The sequence below is a fragment of the Ochotona princeps genome, chromosome 8 (genome assembly GCF_030435755.1).
Source record: "Ochotona princeps isolate mOchPri1 chromosome 8, mOchPri1.hap1, whole genome shotgun sequence".
In the NCBI taxonomy this organism is placed as follows: Eukaryota; Metazoa; Chordata; class Mammalia; order Lagomorpha; family Ochotonidae; genus Ochotona; species Ochotona princeps.
Window position 1 is genome coordinate 53290384 of NC_080839.1, and position 19160 is coordinate 53309543.

At 43.2% G+C, this 19160-nt stretch overlaps 1 protein-coding gene across 8 annotated transcripts in view; it reads right to left on the bottom strand.

The window, feature by feature from the left end:
• TMEM178A (transmembrane protein 178A) overlaps positions 1-19160 on the bottom strand; it is a 203539-nt gene that overhangs the window by 27055 nt on the left and 157324 nt on the right. The window contains exon 1 of one of the 8 annotated variants that reach the window (XM_058668030.1): positions 4491-4578. The exons of the other annotated variants lie outside the window; for them this stretch is intronic. The gene's annotated coding sequence lies outside the window, so the exon portion shown is untranslated. Of the gene's footprint in view, positions 1-4490; positions 4579-19160 lie in introns of those variants that run through there. 8 annotated transcript variants of the gene reach the window in all.

Here is a 19160-nt window from a genome sequence, read left to right on the forward strand (position 1 = left end):
CAGGGGGATAGGGAAGCGAGTAATACTATTATGTCCACATTGTTTCCATCATGTATCTGAGGTAAAGGGGGATATTGAGGGAGAAGCCCCACTCGGTTTCCCGCCCACCCCGAGTCCCGGATGTGGGGCATGCTCTGAGATATGCGCTCGAGTGGTGTTAATAGTTCTCCGGTTATGAATCGCTGCCAGTTTCGCTTGATGAGGTCGTCCACTGATTGATATGGTCCATTATAAAGTCTCCGTTTGCCCCATATTTCGCTGCCAACATATAACTGAGATGAATGATTGATCTGCTCTGTCTTCTGTCTTTTCTTGATTAGAGTTCTGAGTCCAGCAGTTCGATTGGGGAGATCTCCAAAGAAACTTTGAGGTATTCCCAGACTAGTTTCTTGTATGTTCTAGCAAGCACAGGGCCCGGCACAGTCCATCACCCCGATCAGCTGGTGGTTGCAATTGCTGGGTTGGTTCTGTTTTCGGTCCCGAGTTGCACTGGAACCAATGGGTGTTGCAGTCCAGTCTGGTTCAGCCCTTACATCAACCAGTGGGAGCTGCAGCCTAGTTGGGGCGACCCACAATAACCCCCACCAGGCCCGCCCCCTACCCTGGTTTGCCAGTATGTGTAGTAGAAGACCAGTCTGTCCCCCATCCCATTTGGCTCTTGTACTTGTCAATGGGTATTAAAGCTTAGTTCTATCTAACCAACTCAACCATTCAGCCCTCACGGATGTTGTTGAGTGCCTCTCTATCTAGCCATCCCAGCTCCCGTCCTAGTTTTCATGCCCTCCCAAGGGAATAGTGACCCAAGAAGGGGGAACCCACTTTTTCCCTCTCAGGTCTCTCTGTCCCGGTTTATGCACTCTTTATATGGTTCTGTGATTTGACTTGACAGAATTAGTCCCCAGTGCCAGCTTCTGCGGCTATGCCCATACATCCCTCACCCACTCTAATTTATGCTTGCACCAGCAGGAATAATCAGCCCAGCCTGGCTTTTCCCTGGTCTGATCCACATGCAGCGCACAGGTGATGTAGCCTTGCTTAGTCTGGTCTGTCTCTATCCCAGCCCACGCTCTCCAGTGGGAGTAGCTGTCCAGCGAGGGGACCAGCCCCTTAATCCCCCTGCCAGCTCTGCCCCTCCCTTCCTGGATCTCATGTGTGCTGGTTGGATGCTGCATTCATATCCAGTACAGGCAACCACGCCCTGGCATTCCATAATGTGTACTTGTTTTGTCACGACCAAACCCGGCTCATCCCACACTCTGTTCTGGTGATCGGATTTGCCAGTGGGTGACATGAACTGATTCAGCCTGGTCTGCTCCTGACCCATGCTGAATGTGTGCCAGTGGGAAACTTTCCATGGCCTATTCTGGGCTGTTTCCTATCATGCTTCTTGCGCTAATCTGCAGGGACTGTGTCCTGCCAGAGGAGTTGCCCAGGCTCCTCCATCAGAACCCCTCCCAATGGCAGATTTTGCGCATGCCAGGGAGTCCTTGAGCCAACCCTACCCAGTTCACCTCCTGTCCTAGCAGGAACAGTGGCTTTTCCTGGCTGGCTTTCACACCATTCTGGTTCTTGTTGTTGGATGTTTCAGCCTGGCCATGGCTCGTCCATACCCACATGCAACTCACGCATGGCTCAAGAGGGGATTGAGACCCAGCCTAGTCAGTCCCACATCTACCCTCTGGTTCTTCATGACACCAGATGGTGTTAGGATCTGAACTGGCCTGGTGCATCCAATCCCAGCCCACACTAGTGCCTCGGGTGACTACAACTGTTTCCTAGATAGAATGCCGCCCCCATTCCAGCACACGCGCCCCTTGGTGGGAACCTCAACCCAGTTAAGGTGTCCCCATGCCTCCCAACTGGGCCTGTTCCTAGCTGTAGATCATGCGCCTGCCAGTGGTTGCTCTGACTCAGCTTATCTCAGTCCCTCACTTGTCCTGGCCTCTGCCTTAGACAGTGTGACTTAGCGTCCTTGACTCAAGTAGCTACCTAAGCAGCGATTCAGACAACCAACACCCCAGAGCTCCCTGGCCGGGCGGCCAGCAGGCAGAGCCTGGCACCACATGGTGCACTGGCTGCCCTGGGGGAGGCCAAGGACTCATTCACTGCCTTGCGGCAGTGTCTTTGGCGTGAGCCCCCAGCACTGGGTCCGACCCGGCAGGGGCACCCCCCCACAGCCGCCACACTGTGAGGAGCAGCACTTGCCCCCGAATCCCAAGGCCCGAACCCCTCCCAAACTCACCCTGCCACAAGATATTAGCAGCTGGGCAGAGTTAGGAATTTTAGCCCAGTTCCCAAGCTCCCTCATGGCGTACTTACCCTGAGGGAAGAGCTCTCTTGGGTCCTAGGGGAGGCCAAGGACTCGTTCACTGCCTTGTGGCAGTGTCTTTGGCGTGAGCCCCCAGCATTGGGTCCGACCCGGCAGGGGCACCCCCCACAGCCGCCACACTGTGAGGAGCGGCACTTGCCCCCGAATCCCAAGGCCCGAACCCCTCCCAAACTCACCCTGCCACAATATATCTCATGACGTACATTTAAAGCAATGCTTAGTGGGAGATTTATTGCTGCAAACATAGTAAAAAAGAGTGCCAATCTATAGCCATACTTTCTACTTAAAGAAACTAGAAAAAGAAGAGCCAACTAAACCCAAGGCATAAAGAAGCTGAGAATACACAACTAGAGGAAATAAAGTGGCATGATTACTTGAAGTGATTAACAAAGCTGAAAAATCTTTATATTTTCCAAGATAAGAAGGGTGATGATTCAAGTTGCTAAAAGCAGGAATAAAACTGAGGCTTTTTCTCATGATCTTACAAAAATAAAAAGTATAAGAATTATGAAAAATCACATGCCAGGACGCATATTCGACAGTACAGATGTAATAGGAATTTTTTATACAAACTTCAACACTGACTAAATAAGCAAAGCAAAATCTAAACACATCATAGCAAGAAAAGAAATCTAGTAATTTAGTCAGAAATTTGGGTTTCACTGGTGAGTTTTCATTAGTAAGCTTTTCCAAATATTTAAAGCAATCCTTCATAGATTTTCAAACAAAATGGAAGAAGGAATGGTGTCTAACTCATTCTATGAGACTAGTACAACACCAATATGAAAAATAGTTATCATACAACAGCAAAGTCATGTGATATTCTTTACATATATGCAAAATCTTCAACAAAATGCTACCAAGTTGCATTCATTAACATGTAAAAAGAGTTGTAAATCATGACTAAGTGGCACATATCCCTGGAATACAAGGTTGGTTCAATAAATGAAAATCAGTGCAATGGACTATATCAAAAAGAAAAGAAATTGCTTGATCTTGTCATAGACACACAAAAACCATCTGACAAAACCACAAAACCACTAAGCAGAAAAATTCTGAAGTTCAGACAGGTTAGCTAACTCCCTGAGACCACAGTATAAGGAAGTAATCAAGCTTTAATGTACATAATGCTGCCTAAAATTGGTGACTTCTTACTCAGAAAAGGCAGAAATTTTTCTTCTCTCAGAAACACAATTTTGTGGGTAGTTAGAACTGTAAATATTGTCTCTGTGAAGCAAAAAATAACGTGCCAATCCAGTACCAACATATGCTCTTTTGGAAACAAAGTTGATTCCTGATCAAGGGTTCTGCCTGTACATTGTCCATATGCTTCTAAAAGTGTTTCACTGGAGACAGGGTTGGCTGCGTGGCTGTCTTAAGCTGCTTAAGGATCAAGGAGAAACTGCTTTTTCAGACTCATAGGAGATAGCCTTAAAACAACTTCCATGCTAAGGAAATAGGTGGAGCCTTTAAAATCGTTGCAATTTTCCCTAGGCTCATCTCCACCTCGATCCATGCTGGCAACATGCAGGATCCCAGTGGGCAGACAGTGCAGCCAGAAGGAAGCTGACGGCTGGCCTGGGGCTCAGCTGCTGCCCAGGGGAACCCCACGCGCCAGGAATGAGGTAAGTAGTGCACACATCACCAAAGTGCCTTCTTTCCCCTGTGGGCTCTCATGCTAAATTTCAAATGCTAAGCTGTGAGATGAAATGAGAAAGGAGACAGGTAGCTTGATGCACTCTAGACGGGAGGAGAGTAACCAATAGCACTCAAAGATCCCAAAGACTGAGGATCTGATGGTGAGGCCCAGGCTACCTAGCTCAATCTGCAAAAAAAACATACCCTGGTGCTGGCGCTCCTCTTCTTTGAACGATGATTAGAGACATCAGGCAGGATGAGCAGAGAAAGGGCAAGTAAAGAAGGATGAGCAGCCGTGTTGGAGACTACCATTAGCTGTTTCAGGTCCTTGTTGTTGAAACCCTTACTTGGTCCACTGGCACAGCAAAAATTCAAATAGATTCAAAGAAAGCTTATCCTAAAGGGTCTCCTTCCTACTGCACTCACATTAAAGTGACAAAACGAAATCCGACAAAAATCCCATGTGATGGTTTGCCAAAGACAAACTCAGACCTAACAACAAGACAGGTCTCCATGTACACACAGATGATGGCAGAGCCAACCTCTCCCACAGTAACGCTAAGGAGCGATGCTGTGAGAATCCACAAGGAGGCATCACCTTCCAGTTTTTTCAAAGCCATACTTGCAAACTTTGAAATTAACTGGCATTCTGGGTTTAGAGAGCGAGTCTGGCTCTGTGAAAAGAAACACAAAAAGCATGAGCTCATAGCACCAGATGGCATCACACAATGGGGGAACGAAACATGCAGAGGATAGAAAAGAACAAGTTGTGGTCTATATTTAGTGATTAATTAGCTTCTTAAAGGGCCAAGTAGAACCTCTTTGATGATGGTATGAGCCCGAGAACCAGATGATACATGAGCCTTTGCACAGTGGGTAGGAATGGAGCTGTGGTCTGGTGAACTCTGTTATTTCTGCTATGAGGAGAGATGAGCTGGTCCCAAGATAATTCATAGAAATCCACACTCAAGGTTAAATGAGGGAGGAACATGAGAAGCAGCAAAAGATGCTATAAAAGTCAGTACTGCCAGTCAGTGAAGAGGCTGCACAGATGTCGGCTAAAGGGCTTGCGGTCAGACAGACTCGGATGTGCATCCCAGCTGCATGACTCTTGCCAAATTACTTAACCTCTCTCAGTCTGAGTTCCCTCAGTCCGTTAAAGAGGGAAAATAATGGCAGATACCTCATGAGCTTATTGGAAAAAATGAGAAAATTCAAGACTTGCATAGGATGTCATCTATTTTTAAGCACAGCATAATTGTCAGTGTTAGATAGTGAATGATCTTTCTTTTCTTTAAAAAACAATCTACTGGGCCTGGTATGGTAGCCTAGAGGCTGGAGTCCTCTCCTTGCATGCACCAGGATCCCATATGGGCACCAAGTTCTGATCCCGGAGGCACTGCTTCCCATCCAGTTCCCTGCCTGTGGCCTAGGAAAGCAGTTAAGGACAGCCCAAAAGCCTTGGGACCCTGCACCTGTGTGGGAGACCTAGAAGAGGCTCTGGGTCCTGGCTTCGGATTTTCTGTTCCGGCTGTTACAGTCACTTGGGGAGTGAAACATCCAATGGAAGATCTTCCTCTCTTGTCTCTCCTCCTCTCTGTATATCTGACCTTCCAATAAGAAAAAATAAATCTTTAAAAAATAATCTATTTGTTTATTTAAAAGAGTAACAGAAATGGGGGAGGAAGAGAGATGGAGAGACAGAGCAGGCTTCTATCTTCTGGTTCACTCTCCAAATGTCCACAATCATTAGGCTGTACCAGGGCAAAGCTAAGAGCCAGGAACTCAAGCCAGGTCTCCACAGGAAGCCCCAGTGCTGAAGCCGTCATCTGCTGCCTCCCAGGCACATTAGCAGGAAGCTGGATTGGAAGTGTGAAGTAGCAGAGACAAAGTAGATACTCAGATAAGGGATACGGAAGTTTCAAGGTGTGCCACAATGCCCAGCCCAGGACTTGGTACTTGTCCACATTCACCATAGGAAACCACTGCCACCCTCCCAGAATCTGCACCTAAACAGCATCACAGGTTAACCCAAGTGTACAGGATTAAGCAGACACTTTGTTAGGGGTTAAAAAGACTTGTCTCCCTCAAGCTCAGGCTGATGTTTAAACTTTAATGTCTTAATACTTGATGGATTAGAGTAGAGAGTTATCTAATTATGGCATCTGAGTGGTATGTCTGGTGGGAGGTGTTTGGGCACCGGAGATGTGTCCGTAGAGAGTGATTCTGGCCAGAGGGTTTATTGCAGGAGTTCAAATTCGGTCTAGCTTCCCTCTCTGCTTCCTGGCTTCCCTCCCATCCCAGCTGTTAGGATGTTCCTTCAGACACTAGAAATGAGGCCACCTGATCCTGAACTTCCACGTGCAAGCTGAAAGCTGAACTAAACCTTGCCTAGGCCAAGTAGCTCTGCTCAGGTAGTTTAGAGACCAGCAGCTCTCCCATTCCCTCTGCTTAGCCTCTTTGGAGAACACGATACTCCATCTCTTCACCCCCAAAGCATGTCCTAACTGAGCTCCTTGCAACAGTTCTCGCAACCTCACCCCACCCAATGTCCAACCACCACATTAATCTACTGTGCAAAGACCTAAACCTTCTGGAGCTTCAGTTACTAGGCAGTGAGCTGGAATATGAGATCTTCTGGAAGCCTGCTACGTCTCTTTACCCACCTTTTACAGATTAGTAGGATTACAATGCCAGTTAAGATGCCCACATTCCATATTGGAAGGCCTGGGTTTGCCGTGGACCTCTTGTTTCTGCTAATGAAGGCCCTGGAAGGCAGGAGTAATGGAGAAAGAAGCTGGGTCCCTGCCACCCGCATGAGAACAAGACTGGGTTCCCAGTTCCCATTATGGCCAAGTCTAGCACACACACCTCTTGTGGCCATATGAGGAATGAACCGGCAAAGGGGAGTTTTGTCTCTTTATCTCTCAAATAGCTAAGTAAATATGAAAAAAGAATTAGCATTAAAGAAAACTTAACGTTGCTTTAAATTTATTGAGACAGCTCAACTTGGCATGATAAAATTATAAATTTATTTTTGCTATGTATTTTTTTTTTGTATTTGTTGTTATTATCATTTTTCCATGAAAGGGTTTTACAGGTATAAGACCAAGTAATCAAAACATATAAGTACAACATAATTGCTTAGTAACTAGTCTTGTTTCATCAATATGCCAACTCACATACTTTGACAGGCAGAAAATGAGAAAAGTCTCTTACATTCCTGCAGAGCAGAAACTGGGTTTTCCCGTGGCCTGACTCTGTTATGTCCAAGGACATGCAACTGGCCCCATCTGAATCAAACCCAGGCACCACATTCCTGTCATCTCTTCTGCCTCCCAACTCACATTTAATTAGCTGTGTCAAGTGCCCAGGCGTCCCATCCCTTCTATGCGTGTCCCCAGGAAGTGTCACCCTCATTTCTGTGACTTTCCTATGCCTAAGCCACTGCCTTAAACCCATTTAAAACCCACGAAGCCCTCCAGGTTCGTTGCCTTTTACAGCTTTCCCCAAACACCGCGGCCAGAGCAGCGTGCTGTTTTCTGGTTTGGCCTTGCAGAGACCTCATGATCTGGGTCACCGTCACAATGTTCCTGTTATTCCTAATGAAAGTCTGCCCTTTTCTTAACGGCCAGAATTGCTCACGGGCAGAGGCTCTCGCTTTTTTCTGGACACCTGACATGTAAGAGATATGTCAGAAATAGCTACTGAAGACAGCAACAGTGCCCGTATGCTTAATGCATACGATTCTCCAGCAGAGAGGGGTCTGTGGCAGTTTGCACCGATTCCAAAAATACTTGAAAGGCAACTTGGAATTTCACAGGCAGTCCTTGGTCAGACAGATAACTCCTTTTTCCACCAGCACTGTCAATATGCATCTAGTTTGAGAGGAAAGATCCATTATGGGGTCATGGGACAGGGCAGTAGGGGTGTTCTTGTCAAAGGTTTCATTTCAGAGTCAATAGGGTGCTGCTAAGCAGAAAAGTCTTCTCCTCATCACCCCATTGTTGAGTGTGAGTGGTCTTCATTTAGATAAATAAATCAAATACAATTAGTTTGGTGTCTTTCCACTGATTTTTAGACCCTCCAATGACCAAAGCCAGACTAGAGAGTGAAATCTTTGAAGGGAAACCCCTCATCAGATCTTCAGAATTGAATGGAAAGACACACAAAACAAGTCAATCTAGAAAACATAAGGCAAGGAACATCTAGGAAACATAAGGCAAGGAATAAACAATTTTAAATGTGAATAGGTGAGCTGAACCTTATTATCTTTGATTCTGAACAGGCAGTCGGTATTTTGAAAATTGAGTTATTTCACAGACTTTTTATCCTGTTAATCTGCAAAGTCTGCTGTGTCTTCCACTCACATCACATCTCCTTTGGGAAAAGGTTCATCTCCCTGTGATCTCTGGGAGGTTGGCAGCTACCACACTAGAGGGGGAGATGTCTAGATGAAAGTCAGTAAGACTCCAATTACAGCGAAAGCAGCCGAGAGCAGCAACACAATCATGGATCCCTTACCAGTGGGGACACCTTTCTGAGAAGTGCTAAGATCACACACACAGTGTCTGCAATACACACAGGCTGTGCAGTATACTGGTACGTTGCTTGCAGGGTAAAAATGTATACAAAATGTTTCTCTACAGAATAGTGTGAGCAACTGTAGTATAACTCCATGTATCTAAATATAGAATATATAGATTTAAAGATATTAGACCTGTCTAGGGGCCTTGCTAGGAATGGAGGTGGAAGGTCTGGATGTTGTCCTGGGTGAGTCCATGAATTGTAAGTGAATGTGAAGGCCTAGGCTATTATTGTCCGCTGCTGAAGACTATCAGTGCTATTACTCTACACTTGGTTACTTAAAAAGATTTTTCTTTCTTCAGTAGTAAATTAACTTTAGCTTACTGTAGCATTTTAACATTGAATGCGCGTGACTTTTTTAAACTTTGGACTTGTGATAATTCTTAAAAAAATATATTGGACCGCAGTACAAAAAGTGTTTTCTTCTATTTAGGCTTTCTCTATTTTTGCTTTTTACACATTACAGTTTTTGTTAACAAAACAAAAAGACAAAGGCACACACATTAGCTGAGGGCTGCAGAAAGTCAGAATCAGCAAAGTCCCCCCCCCCCCCCCCCCGTCTTCCACTTGTACTCATGGTCCCACGGGATGGTCCTCCAGGCATTCCCACACAAGGAGCTGCTCTGAGCACCTCAGAGGACACTGTCCCCTGAAAGAGCTGCCTGCCTGAGGCTGTTCTGCAGGAGAGGCTACTCTAGTCAGAAACACCTCCTGGGAGGTTTGCCTGGTCTCTTTTCCTCATAGATTTGCGTGGAAGCAAGATAACATGCCATGAACATTCCTCTCTATGATGAAAACCATTTTGGCTGAGTTTTCCTTTTTCTGACTTTCTAAAGAATTTACTAGACCTGCAAATACTTCCTTTCAATTCTTTACTGAATGGTTTCAGGTTCTTTTTCTGTGGTGTTTTCCTTCTCTCTTTGCCTATGCATTCCCATTGCAGGTCCGCTATAATTTTATGGGACTACCATGGGATATGCAGTCAGTCATTAATCAAAATGTCATTATGTGGCGCATGACTGTGTTGGATGTAAGAGTGCTTGAAGGTTATCTTTTTTTAGATCTTTTTTTTTTTTCCACAAAAGGATCTTTTTCTGCCACAAATGCTTCTTATTACTGATGAAGAATCAACCTCTTCGTAGTTATGGAATTGTATTTTGTTCACCCTATGTTCACTTCGGAGCATTAAAATCTGAATTTACATCCTGCTTTCAAAAATCACCAGTTGTCTGCCAATGGCAAGTTACTGAACCTCTGAGTAATCATTTTTCTACACGGCTATGATTTGTAGATAATGACAGGAACTGATAGGAATCCTCTCATGGGAGGGATATGTGAAACAATTTTTTGATACTATTAGTTTTAGCTTCCATTATTATTATTATTACTGCTACTTTTTTATTTTCCAAAAGGAAAAAACCCAAACAACTAGTTTTTTTTTCAAAAGTCAAGGTTTCCCTGAATTCCTTAAATTGCATACACATAGTTTGTAGGGATGAAAGACAGAGAGTACAGTAAGTAATCAGATAAATTCAACCCTCTGAATTAACTGATTAGCATTTATCACAGCACATCAAACAGGACAAGAGCAATGGAGAAACTCAGAAATAAGTGTGTTCCATGAGGCATGAGCCCATGCAAAAATAGCAGTGCCATTAGGTAAGAGAGAGATGATCACTCACTTGCTAAATTCCTTGTTAAGTCACCTTTAATGTGGTAAGTTTATTATGTCTATCATAACAGGTAATACAATACTTAAAAATTTAAACCCAGAGATCCTCAGAACCAACTCGGCACACAGCCGATGACTTCATTGGAATGGATGGCGTTCATGACTTGAGGCTAAAGACGGTATGGTTTCTGTGAGCACATCCTCATGGGAAATCGAATACCGCCATCCACTCAGTGGATGCTCAACTGACACAAAGGCTATGTCTGCTTTCCACGGGGGATACCGTGTTACAGACAGGCCAGGGGTCACTGCTGGTCACTGACTCAGGGTGACGCTCTCCTTTCCACAGGGGACACCGTGTTCCATGGACAGGTCAGGGGTCATCACTGCTGGTCACTCTTGCTCTGGTCCCAGCACAATCATCTCAGAGAGATCAATACAGTATAAACAAAGGCTGTCTCCACAGGACATGGGTTGTTTATACACAGCTAAGCTTAAAGCCTCCAGGGTTCAGGTACACAGTCAACCTGGAAAACCTAAGCGCTCCTCCCTCTCCAGGATATCTCTTAAAATTAGAGTGAACAGCAATGCAGGAGGTTTTTAAAGGATAAGATTAAACCTATGTATTTCTAAATACTGGCAGGAACTTGGGGCTATTTCCTCCCCCTCCCAGTTCATTTAATACGTGTGTCTAAAAGGCAAGCATGTGGAAACAGGAAGAAAAACTAGCTGTGGGATTCAGACTAATAGATTCAACCCTTCAGAGCCTTCATTTCTTCACTTATAAAATCAGTGGTCATGCAAATCCACACACTTGCCATGTATATTAAAGACGATAATGTACGCCAGTGTCCTAACACGAGCCTGGCTGATAGCTGATACTTAACAGAGATCTGTGTCGGCCTCCTCCCTCCTTCCCTCACCGTAAGCAGGACAGTAACATTGACCTAGGGACTGAGTACTCCGTGTCACTGCATTCTCACCTCCAGTACTGAGCAGGAAGGAAGAGGCCAAGTTCACATGCTACCTTTTTCTCCCTCACCACCTGCCGCTCCCCACAGTTTGTCCTATTGTGGTGAAATATATAGATCATAAAACCTGCTATCTTCATTATATTTTATTGTGTATACAAAGTTATTTCAAAATGTTATGGAAAAATAGAATTCAAAGATGAGTTTCGTGCAAAAAATTCTTGAAATGTATGCAAATTTTTCATGACACATATTTTCCCTGAACTGTTTAAAGATCTCTCATTCTGACAGTGTGCAACTTCATGATTTGATAGAGGTATATATTATGAAATCATAACCCCTATCAAGCTAATTAACATGTCCACCACTTCACAGCTACGTGTGTGTGTGTGTGTGTGTGTGTGTGTGTGTGTGTGTGTTGTAAGAACACTTAGTGGGGTTGAGGGCTGGCACAAAGCCTCAAGTGGCTAGTCCTCCCCTGCAAGCACCAGGATCGCATGTGGGCACCAGTTTGTATCCCAGTTGTTCTAGTTGCCACCCAGCTCCCTGTTTGAGGCCTGGGAAGGCAGTGGAGGACAGCACAAAGCCTTGGGACCCTGCACCCATGTGGGAGACCCAGAACAGGGTCCGGGCTCCTGGCTTTGGATAGGCACAGCTCCAGCTCTGGCCATTACAGCCATTTGGGGAGTGAACCAGCAGACAGAAGATCATTCTGTCTCTTTGTAAATCTGCCTTCCCAATAAAAATAAATAAATCTGAATAAAAATAAAAAGAACACTTAGGATCTACCATATTAGGAGAATTTCCAGTAAACATTACAGCAGTCAGTGCTGCCTGTGTCCACCAAGCTATTGTCCAGCAGAATTCATTCCTTCTGCAGAGATGAAATGTTCTCTCTTACATCCCCCTCCGTCTCTCCCTTGCTCTTGCCCAGACCCCTTGCTACTTGCTGCTTCTCTGAGTCTGATTGTTTTAGATTCCATATGTGAGATTATGCAGTTCTGTACTTGCGTTTCTAACATCTGATCTACTCTGCTTAGCATACTATCTGTCAGGCCCATCCATGCTGCTGTAAATGCAGGATTGCCTTCCATTTTTAAGACTGAATAGAATTCTATTGCATCCTGATGCCCCATTTTCTTTATTCAGTCATTTGCAGATGGCTATTTAAGCGGTGTCCACACCTTGACTATTCTGTACTGTGCTATAAAGAAACTGAGGTTGTGTACATCTTATCAAGGTTATGATTTTGATTCCACTGAATCAATACTCAGATGTGAGATTGCTGGGTCATCTGGTATTTTTAATTTCCTTTGAAACCATCATGTACTGTTTATCATAATGCTTTACCACATTGCATTCTCAACAAAAGGGTGCCAATGCCCCAAATCTGCACCAATGGCTATCACCTGCTTTTTTTTTTTTAACAGCTGTGCAATGGTATCTTATTATGGTTTTACCTGCATTTTCCCAATGATAAATGGTGCTATTTTGCTATGTAACTTGGCCATTTGCATGTTTTCTTTGGAAAAGTCTATTTCGGTTCTTATTCTATTTTTCACCTAGGTTACTTTTTTTTGTTATTGATATATGAGTTCCTTATATCTTTAGGATATTAGTATATTCAGATAGATAGTTTTCAAACATTTAGTTCCATTCCAAATGATCTCTTTTCATTTTGTCAATATTTTCCTTTGCTGTTCAAAAATCTTTTGGTTTTATATAATAACACAGTTTAATTTTTTTTGTTGGCTGTGCTTTTGGTGTGTTATCAAAAAGATAATCACTGTCAAAATTGTATCAGGAACGTTTACCCTACATTTTCTTCTGGAGTTTTATTGTTTTGTGTCTTACATTTAATTTTTAATCCATTTGAGCTAATTTTTCTGTGTGATATTAAGTGTTAGATTTCATTCTTTAGCATGTGGATCTCTAGTTTTCCCAACACTATTTATTGAAGAAACTAATCTTTCCCCCATTGTATTATTAACACCCTTGTCAACAATTCATTGAACAGGGACCATCATAGTGATGTTACAGCCAATTTAGCCACCACCTGCAAAGCTCACATCTCAAAGCAGAGCACCAGTTCAAGTCCTTGCTAATCCTTGCTAACACTCCAAGTACTTGGGCTTCTGTCACACACATGGAAGACCTGGATGGAGCTCTATGCTCCTGGCTTCAGTCTGGCCCACTTCCCTTCCACTGCAAGATCTAGTTTCTTCTCTTTCTCTCTCTATATATTACTTTGCCTTTCAGATAAGTAAAATACACCTTTAAAACAATGACAACAACAAATAGTTAGGAAAATCCATTGCACATATGTGAGCAAATTCATTTCTGTACTATTTCGTTCCACTGATCCTTGCATCTGTTTTACATCAGTACTATACTGCACTGCTCACTATAGATTTGTAATGTGATTTTAAATACAAAAATATAATGCCTCCATCTTTGTTCTCTCGAGATTTCCTTGGTTATCCAGGGTCTTCTGTGGTTTCCTATGCATTTTAGTATTGCTTATTCTACTTCTGTAAAAAATGTCATTTGAATTTTAACAGGGATTTCATTGAATTTGTAGCCCATTTTAGGCAGTATGGACATTTTAACAATATTCCTAAACCAAGAATATGATATATATTTCCACTTATTTGTGTTTTTTTTTCATCAAATATTAACTTCTCTCTGTGCAGATCTTTCACCTCCTTGGTAAAATTTATTTCAAAGTACTTCATTATTTTGGCACACTATAAATGGGATTACTTTGGTAATTTGTTTCAGACTGCTCCTTATAAGCATATAGAATATGTTGATATTTTGCACTGAAATTTGGTTGATGCTTTTTTCAACTTTTCTTCTGTTAGTAATTTCTACTTTTGTAGCATTATGATCAGAAAAGACACTGAATATTATTTCAATCTTTCAAAATTTGTTAGGATGTTTTTATGGCCTCACAAGTGATGCATCCCGTAAAATGTTCCACATATGCTTGGGAAGACCTTGTACTATTGTTAGAAGACATGTTTTGTATGTCTGTTGGGTCCATTTGGTCTGTAGTGTTGCTCAAGTCAGCGATTTCTTTATTAATTTTCTGAATGGATGATCTAGTCAATGTTAAAAGTGGGGTAATGAATTATTCTATTATTATTGTATTGCTGTCTATTTCTCCTTCCAGTTCTGTTTGTATCTGTTTTATATATTTAGATGCTCCAATAAGGGGCACATATATATTTACAGTTGTTATATCCTCTTGATGAATTGACCTCTTTACTATATAGAGTGACCTTTTGTCCTCGTAATAGTTTTTGACTTACAGTCCATTTTGTCTGATACAAGTATAGCCACCCTTACTTTCTCTTTGTGGTTCCTATTTGCACGAAAGATCTTTTTGTCCTCCCTTTGCTTTCATTCAACATGAGTTCTTAAAGCGAAAATGCGCCTCTTAAAGTCATCATGTGGCTGCGTCTTCTTTTCTGACTGTTTTGTAGCTTTTTCCTTCTCTCTTCCTATAATCCTTTATACCTTATGACTTTTTCTGGTGTTATATTTGATGTATTTTATTTATATTTCTGTTATCTACCTTTTGTTTATCTACTATATACTTTTTGTTTGTGATTACCAGCAAGCTTACACACAACACCTTTTTTTGTTGTATCAGACAGTAATAAGTAACAATAATTTTGATTAGATAAAAAAGCTGACTTGTACCTCCTGTGCATGTTTTATACTAATGATGTCACAATTTATGTTTCTATAAATATGGAGGTACTTCTCAAAGTTCATGGGAAGTGGAATTATAATGTATACAAAGAGTTCTCAAAAAGTTAACAGAAAATGAACTTAACCACCTTGAGAAACATGTAATATGAGTAAAGTAAAACTGTTCTTATTACTTCTTCAATGAACCATACATATATTTTTTATTGGAAAGTCAATACACAGAGAGAAGAAGAGGTAGAAAGATCTTCCATCCATTCATTCACTCCCTAAGTGGCCGCAACAGCTAGAGTTGAGCTGATCTGAAGACAGGAGCTAGGAGCTTCTTCTGGGTCTCCCATGCGGGTGCAGGGTCCCAAAGCTTTGGGTCACCCTCAACTGCTTTCCCAGGTCACAAGCAGGGAGCTGAGTGAAAAGTGGGGCTGCTTGGATTAGAACCGGTGCCCATATGGGATCCCAGCACGTGCAAAGCAAGGACTTGAGTCTTTAGGCTATTGTGCTGGGAAGAACCATATTTTTTGGTTGGTAAAGTCAGATATACACAGACAAGGAAAGACAGACAGAATGATCTTCTGTCTGCTGGTTCTCTCCCTAAACAGTTGCAATGGCCAGAGCTGGAGCTGCGCCTATCAGAAGCCAGAAGCCCAGAAACTATTCTGGGTCTCCAACACAGATGCAGGATCCCAAGGCCCTGGGCCATCCTCAACTGCTTTCCCAGGCCACAAGCAGGGAGCTGGATAGGAAAATGGGGCAGACAGGATTAGAACCAGCACCCATATGGGATCCCGATGCATGAAAGGCAAGGACTTGAACCACTAGGCTACCATGTTGGGCCCAATGAACCATAATTTTATTCACATCTAGTCTTCACTGGATTCCTGCATCCTCACAGAAGTATTCCTGTCCATGGGTGGCAGTTAAAAACTCATTTTTTTGGGTGTGTTTATTGAATGGGAGAGTAACAGGAGTTGGAATCTCCTTTTCTGCCATCTTGCTAACATCACCCTTTCTGAATCACTTTTAAGTATACAGTTTAGTGGCACTAGGTTTACCCCCATCATTGTGAATCACCACCATCCACATCCAGAGTTTTTTTTATCTTGCAAAACTGAAGCTTTACAAACCAAAAAAAAAAAAAAAAAATCCTATTAACCTTGTACCCTACCCTCTGGCAAACAGCATCCTACTTTCTGTCTTCATGTTAAAAAACAGTCATCTTATCATTTGTACATTCTGTCACTCATTTATTTATTCATTTATCCAACAAACATTGATTTAACAAGTGCCATTTCCTGCTCTGTGGTTCTAGAATTTAGTACTTGTATTGCAAAAACAAAAAACTAGCAAAATCAAACTAAACAAAGGATAGGAAGAAGAGATTTCCTATTTGCCACATGGTGACCTATAAACACGGATGGCTTTAGCAATTTCCCAAATAACTCAGAAAAGAGCAACTTACTGCAGAAAGGCTACACATTTAGAATTTGCTGGCAGTGTTCCAGGGTAAATAGTCCTTAAAAACAATTCACTGTTAGTCCCTTCCAGGTGTCTTGATGAAATCCTAATTGAGTTCCAATTTTAGAAGTTTGTTTCCTTTATGAAAATGAACTCTGGATCAAGCTGAACTGACTAATTGCTACTGTATATGGAGATTAGAAAAGTGACATTCAGCACAGCTAATTTATGAAAATGCAGACACGGGCAATAGCTTGCTCAGACTGTGAAAAAAATGTAAATGTATCTGTTACCGTGAACAGTGTTCTTGCATCCCCTTCACCAGATGGGCTGCTGGAATTATGACAGGATGTGTCAAGACATACATCAAGATAAATGGAAACCAGGAACCCTGGTCTTCAAGATTAGAGAGCACATTCTTTAGCTGGCCTTATAATCGATAGAGCTGCAGTCCATTGACAAAAAAAAAAAAAAAAAAAATTTGAACTGATTTTAAGTATTTTCAATTTTCTATGTCATGATCAAGCAAAGCTGACAAATCTGAACATCATTTGCTTTTGCTTCTTCAGCATGCCCTCCCACAGTTAAATGGTCTACGAGGGGCCAGAGACAAATGTGCAAAGGAACAATCAAATCTACAAATGGATGCACTCCCCCCTTCCAAAGGCAAGAGCCTTACGCTAGGAAAAAAAATGAAAGTCAAATCCCAAAGCCATGATGGCAGTGCGGGAAGTGGCAGGGCATGGTCTTCTGAACTCAGCAGCCCCAATCACTGTTTCCCACGTGTTCCACTTGCCACAACAGCTCCAGAGACATCTCCAAGTCACTCCACAAACCTGCTGCCCAACGAGCACAATTCTGAGATTACACTGTAACGTAATTATGGGAAATGAACTTCACGTTCTTATTATATGGCATGCTTTGCTTTGTTTCAAGTGCCTTCTCACATTCTTGTTGGTGACATAAGGCAGACATTTTTCACCTCTCCTGGTTTTAGGAAACAAGACACACAGAACACTCAGGTGTCCTATAAAAGGACACACAACTAGATAATGATCCACCACTGGCTGACTGTAGGCGGGGCTCTGGGCTGGCAGCTTCATTCTCATTCCTATCACGTGATAGATTCTGCTTGATGAAAGAAGAAGAAATTGAGGCTCAGAGAGGTGGAAAACAAAACAAAACCCAGCGCCAACTCCCATCCTATCGACAGAGCTTGGATTAAATTTGCATCTGCCTCACAAAATAGTCCTTAGTTGTCTAAACAGACTTTGTAGTTAAGATTCACTCCTTTTAAAAGGACAAGAGCAGAGCAGGCAGGCGGGCGGGTGCTGATGTGTGGCACTGCTTTTATCATTATCCTAATCTGTATCTTCCCATTCCTCTTGCTTTAGCACTGATGCATGTTGAAGCTGCCCTCCACCCTCCTTGATCAGATAGACTCAACTGGAAGTTCTTTCCTGCTTGCCAAGTAGGTTTTCAGGTGTCTAGACACTCAAGTAAAGATGAGAGAGATATAGGGGGCATAGAGATGGGTAGAAAGTAATAAGAAAGTGAGGAAAGAGGGAAGGGAAGAAGAACAAGGAAAAGAATTCGGCCTGCTTGACTCACTTGAGCCCAAAGGCAGAGATGAGGGTGGGTGTGGGGGTTCGACGCCTCAGGTGAGGATGGGAAGGGAAAACTCACGTTGCAGAGTACAACTGACATCTCAGGGAGGGATTCTTTGTGCCTGGGGAAGAGGGCTACAGCTGCACATTCTAAGCTGTTCCGTGGGCTTCCTTCCCGCAGAATTCACCTGTTTCTCCACAACATTCAGTCCAAATAACCACCAGCTGCTTGGAAATATAAATGAACTTCTGGCCTTGTTCCAATGACAGCATGAAAGGAGCTGCAATTCTCTCTTTACCACTATCTTTATCCCACCTACTCCTTGGAGACAGCCCAGGTGCCGGAGGACAAGCAGAGGGTGAGAGAGCTCACAAGTAGTCAAACTTCATCTTCCATTCTTGTTGCAACTCAAAACACGCACATGTGTGCACACACACGCACACACAGCCGCACTTCACCCCGCATCTCATCAGAACATGCCCACAAAATGTTTCCAGCCCCAATTTTCTGTCAAGCAGCATAGATGACACAGCCAACCAGGCAAGGGGAAAAAGCGCCAGCAGGCAGTTTTACAATGCACCCCTTTAAATCAGCTATTTGGAGATTCAGTGTTAAGAACCTGTGAGTAGGCAGTTTACCAGGATCACAAAAATCAAAGGTTTGCACCCAACGCCCACTCTCCCACAGCTGGCAGGTCAACCTGCCCCCACCTGCAGTGCCCAATACGACAGCTCTCTCTGTCAGTCCCAGCCCCTCACCCGGCCATGTGTGGTTAGATTCCCCTCAGTCAGCACTAGCATCCACCCAGAGTTGCAGCCCATCAGTATTCCTATCACTCCCCTCAACCCAAGGGGAAAGCATTCCAGCTGCCTTGTACTTAAGCCTCACCCTCGGCACCATAAGCCTGAGCCTGTGCATAATTGACAAGGAATATGTTGATACGGAATGGGACCGCTCCAACTTCCTGAAGGATAAGTAGGTAATTAAAGGAAAAACCTAATTTAAGAAAATTCTGAAGCTATTTTTTTTTCCAAAGCTCTCTGGCAACATCCTTTATAGCTTAGTCCCTTTTACCAGTAGGTTTCTGTTCTGTTTCTGTGTGGCTGTTAAAGCCTGGGGCTACAGCTGTAGTGTTGCAAGGTTCCCCAGCTGACCAGCCCTGTGGGTCACTTGAGAGCCCACC